Source organism: Pteropus alecto, unplaced genomic scaffold (assembly GCF_000325575.1).
Source record: "Pteropus alecto unplaced genomic scaffold, ASM32557v1 scaffold20, whole genome shotgun sequence".
NCBI lineage: Eukaryota > Metazoa > Chordata > Mammalia > Chiroptera > Pteropodidae > Pteropus > Pteropus alecto.
This window is the reverse complement of record NW_006436298.1, coordinates 29636958-29642957: the sequence shown is the minus strand read 5'-3', so window position 1 is coordinate 29642957 and position 6000 is coordinate 29636958.

The window sequence follows — 6000 nt, the reverse complement described above, 5'->3', positions numbered from 1 at the left end:
TATACGTATTCAAAACAAGAGAAAATATTAATTTCAATTTATAAGTCATCAAAAAGCACCTTGTGGGCCACATAATAAATAGCCCCATATGTGTTTGTTCTAATGTATGTTTGTAATTTCATAAATAAATTTCCCTGTGAAATACAGACATCTGTCATGAAGTCAATTATCTTTCACAGCATGTTCTATAAAAGCACATAAAAGAAATAATATACTACATTGCTTATTTGAAAGTGATCGGGAATACTCAGCTTCATGCTGGCATGTCTTTAATTTCATGGTGTTAAGAAAAAACTATAGGACTATGAAATAGCAAACCTTTTCCTACTGAAGTACTAATTCAATTACCTATCATGATATATATAGAAGAAAAAAATTTCTCCATTAACTGACAGAAACACTGTGGGACTATTCTTGTCTTCCTCTACTCACTCCTGTAGGGAGAACGTGAACATGAAATTTCCTTTGAAAAACAACGATCACCACATTCTAATCAGCTACAGTGGTGTGCAGAAGAACAAGGCTAGAAATGGCATTCTAAAAACATAAATTATCTTTTAAATAAGGCTAGACTTAGGAAATTCATGCATCAAACAGATCTCAAGATTTGAAAAGTGCAATGAGGTAGTTAGGCCAAGTCAAACTTCCCTGATGTCATGCACATGTGAAAACTCTTTCTTTTCTCAGGCAAACTCCCATTGTCTCGCTTTCACTGTATGAGACACATGTAAGTAAAATACCAAAATATTTTGCAGAAAGCTCTGCCAGATTAATTACACAGGGCCTTCTTGAAAAGCTCATATTACTTTCTCTTGTGACATTTTAAGATAGACTCAAAAAAATTTCTTAAGAGGAATATTTTAATAGCTTCCCATAGAGTAGAATGTATTATCATTACGGTACAAAGGGCATCATTCATTTTTAATTCTTGGCTCCACAGGTGTTCCCTGTGCAGACTGTGGTTGACACTCAGAGGGCCTAATTATAATTCAGATATCCCACATTCCCCAGGAATTGGTCCTTCTAATTTCACACAATCCCTTTATTCAGAGGAGAAAAATATATTGCAGTCCTAGTGGCTAGACAAAGATTCTCAATCCTGACTGCAGGATTTAAATCATCTACGGAACTTTAAAAATTCTGATGCCTCAACCGTGCCTCAGACAAAATAATCGAGACTCTCTGGGGATGGAGCCTAAGTAAGGATAGGAGTTCATTTGATTCTCTAAGAGGTTTTTATGTGCAGACAGGGCAGCCATTGGTATAAACACATAGCAAATAAAAATAAAACTATTCTTTTATAAAACACTACTTAATATGAACTGATATACATATTAGATCTGGTTTTTTACATTTTTTTTTAAATTAAGAAAGTTGTTAATTTGGTTTAGTTTTCCATACCAAAGTATGTTCTCTCTACCTAGCTTTCTGGCTAAGACAGCAAGGCTGGCTCAGAATGAAATCCATGACCTCCTCTCATTTTGGTGGATTTGTTACCGGAATTGAAGCCATAGATCACTGCAGGAAAACAGACTTGGGGAATATTGACTCTTATAAGTCCTACATTCCCAAAAGTAATTCCCTTGAGCTATTAAACCATTATCCAATTTAGCAGTTAAGAAACAGATGCATGCTATAATTAATTATTTCCATAAAGTCCAAGGTTTGAAAACAAAATAATTACAAGGACAACTAGGATCATCAATTTTATGTAGACATGGCACTAATGAAGAACCAAATATTTGATTCAGAAAAAGGAGTTTTAAAATGCTGCCGGCAATTTCATATAAGTACTTGATACTTTGAATATGCTCGTGGAATGAAAATAATCCAACCTCCAAAAGAATACATGATAGGTTTTATATATAATATCATGATGTAAGCCATAAAAATTTCCCCATGAACAATTTAGTATGATAGCATAAGGAGTGAGGTGGAATAGGCTATAACAAGGAAATCAATTTATAGGAAATAGATATATTGGAGAAGCTAAATAGGCTAGCAATAGTATTTGACTGGACAGTAGAAATTACGAGGTCAAGTAAAGGCTAAGTAAATACTTCTTTTCTTCATTGACTTTTTTGGAGAGGTTACTAGCAGTAAAGGAAGTTGGTATGGCAGAGGTGAAAGCTACCATAGCCACTGAATTTGGAAATCAATGTCTGCAACACAGTTGTACAAGTTTTGATTTTTTAAATAAAAAATTCAGCTAATTTCTTGCCAGATAGACTAATTTCCTAATAAAAAGTAGAAATCCCACATATTTTTCAAGTGAAAATATACAAAAACTTATTAGTATATATTAATGATATTAGAAGGACTGATATATTCTTTGAAAATATTTGAGTATATGATCTCAATTTTGTTGAATTTTTTTAAAAGATGCTTTACACAGTAGTAACCCTCGGATCAGTGGTTTTGTTTTTTATGGTTTCAGTTACTCTCAGCCAAACACAGTCCAAAGATATTAAATGGATGATTCCAGAAATGAACAATTCATAAGTTTTCAATTGCACATCATTCTGAGTAGCATGATAAAATCTCGCGATGTCTGGTGCTATCCCGCGGGATGTGAATCCAGTGTCTCCAGGCCTTGTACTCTTTCCGTCAGTTAGTCACTTAGCAGCCATCTTGGTTATTAGATCCACTGTCAGCATCGCAGTGCTTCGGTTCAAGTAGCCTTTATTTTACGTAATAATGACGTCGGAACTCAAGAGTAGGGATGCTGGCAGTTTGGATATGCCAAAAAGAAGCCATAAAGTGCTTTCTTTGTGTGAAAAATTAAAAGTTCTCCACTCAAGGAAAGAAAAGAATAAATTGTATGCCGACATGTTGGTAATAAAGAATCTTCTATTTGTAAAATTGTGAAGGGAAAAAAAAAAAGAAATTAATGCTAATTTTGCTGTCACACCTCATACTGCAAAAGTTATGGCAATAGTGCATGAGAAGTGCTTAGTTGAGAGGGAAAAGGCATTATATTTGTGGGTGGAAGACATGAAAAGAAAATATGTTCTCGTTGACCACAATGTGTTGCACTAGAAAGCACTGAACCTCTGTGAAGATTTCAGCAAGGAATCTCCTGAAACAAGTGAAACCAAGCCATTTACCGCAAATAAAGGATGGTTACACAGATTCAGAAATAGGTTTGAACTGAAAAATATAATAATTACTAGAGAGGCTGCATCTGCTGATGAAGAAGCTTTCTGCCACGTTCTGGCAGAGTTGAAGAAGTTAATTAAGGAGAAAGAATACTACCCAAAGCATGTCTTCCATTGCAATGAAACTGGACTCTTCTGGGAGAAGATGTCTGATAGAATCTGCATTCATAAAAGTACAGAAGAGAAACCAGGGCATAAAACATGGAAGGACAGATTAACTCTGGAACTATGTGGCAATGCTGCAGGGCATAGGAGAAAGCCAGGTGTGGTGTATAGAGTGAAGAACACAGAGGCTTTCAAAAACAAAAACAAAATTTATCTGCCCATGTTCTGGCAACATAATCAGAAAGTATGGTAACAGCCATCTTGTTTACAGAATGGTTCCACCAATGCATCATAAGAAGAAGGGTGAGTACAATACAATAAGATATTCTGAGAGAGAGAGAAGCCATATTCACATATCTTTTATCATACTATGTTGCTACAATTATTCTATTTTATTATTAGTTATTGCTGTTAATGTTACTATGCCCAATTTATAAATTAAACTTTATCATAGGTATATACAGGAAAAAACATAGTATATGTAGGGTTCAGTACTATCCGTAGTTTCAGGCATCCACTAGGGGTCTTGTACTATATCCCCATCGAATAAGGGTGGGGGGAGACTATTCTACTACTCTGGATTTTCCAAAATAAGCATGTGGTACATTATTTTGGGGAAAATGATCAAAGTTATTTTCAAAAGGCATAATTTGCATCCTTTGTCATAGCATTCTGTTTCTTTTCAATGACTTGAAAATGAAAAATGAAATATATTTCCTGCACAAATAATTTTCTTTCTCATCATATGTGTATTTTCTTTTCATTTTGCAGCTGTAGATTTGAGTCTCTATTTTAGGTTCTTAGTGGGATGGCATTGGAGATTTGGTTTCAATAAGAAAAATCCCCAGATGTATAAAGAATGATATAGATTTTCCAGTCATATTTAGCACCAAAGAAAACCACATAAGGGTGTTGAAAATTTTTGTTTTCATCATGAATAGAAAAAAATATTTTCAAAGTAGCATTCAGGAAGTCAGAATACCTGATTCTTATTGTGCACTTATTGCTAATGAGTTGTGTGACATGCACATCACTTTTCCTATCTGGGTCTGTTTTTCCAATACACAGTGAGGGGTTGGCCTAGAGGACTGCAAATTTCCTTCAAAAATAACATGAGATTATTCTATGAAAAGAATGTAAAAATTAATGCAAGAAGTACTTTGAGATAAGACCACTATGTTTCTGAAATATTGAGGGCTATAAGAAAAATATATTTTAAAATGTCAGCATTTTCTTGATTCTTAAGCACTACGCTTTGTCCCTTTGCAGGAGGGTATTGTGCTAGGAGGATGCACCAGGAGATTCAGGCCTTTATCTCTCCTCAGGAAGGGACACCAGAGACAGTGCCTGAATACTTGAAACATGTATGGAAGGATCAGTCAAAGTATACTCTAGTCAGTGGCAGCCACATTGGTCCCAGCAGGACACTTTGGCCAATCAGAGAGGGACAGTCAGTAGCAGGGTTATTGTGTAGGGGTATTAGTAAAGGACTGAGCAAACAGCAATAATGAATATCCAAGTTTATATTTCCCTGTCTGAATTGTATCCATTTCTCATTCCTATAGTCTGTCTTTGTTGAGTTTTGAAAAATAAGGTAAAAATGTGGATCAATGCTTAGAGAAGAACTGTGAGAGATATGCAACAACTGCAGCAGTGGGGAAATGATAGTGTGACCAGCAGAGCAGTCTGGGGTAGCAGCTCAGAGAGAAAGGCAAAGAGGAATCCCAGGACTGATTTGTGGAACATGTTATCATCCTTGAATTGCCCGGGAAGGGAAACATGATAAAGACAGCCCTTCCTATCAATCCAGCTAGATGGAGGATTGGATTACTGTTAAAGTAGTAAAGAGAGGCATTTGAGGATAGGATTATTGAGGGCATTTTTGTTATAAGATGACCTGTTTGTTGAATGCTTACCATGTGCCAGGCCCCTCACTGTGTCTTGCTATCTTCCTGGGGAAAAAAAAAAAAAAAAAAAAAACAAAGAAAGAAATATACTGAATCAAATGATAGTTCTCTTTCTTTCTTACCATGGCTGCTTCATCATTAGTGAGCAGTGATTAATGAAGCAGCCATGGTATTAATCACTTTTATTAATGGCTACACATTAATAAATATGTTGCTTTTGTTCTTCATTTTACAATTTTAAAAAATCCATTGTAGTAGGCAGAATAATGATTTTTCAAGATGTACACACCCTAATCCCTGTAGCCTGTGACTATGTCACCTCACATAGCAAAAGGACTTTGCGGATGTGGTTAAGTTTAAGGATCTTGAGATAGGAAGAATTTCCTGGATTTCCTGGGTGGGCCTATTCTAATCACATTGGTTCCTTCAAAGTGGATGAGGAAAGCAGGAGAGTAGGTCAGAAGGATTCAATGATGGAAGAAGAGGCAGGAGAGATGGGACATGAAAGAGACAACATTGCCATTTCTGACTTTGAAAACAAAGGGGACCACAAGCTAAGGAATGTAGGTGAGTTTAGAATCTGAGACTGACCCCTGGCCAACAGCCAGCAAGGAAACATTGTCCTTAGTCCTACAACCCCAAGAAACTGCAGTCTGACAACAAACTCAATGAGCGAAAATAATAACCTTCCTCTCATCCTCACCCGCTTCCCTCTGGTAACCACTAATCCACTGTCTGTGTCCATGAGTCTGTGTTTGTTTGTCATGTTTGTTTGTTGCTGTCAGTTTCATATCCCACATATGAGTGAAATCATATGGTTTTCAACTTTT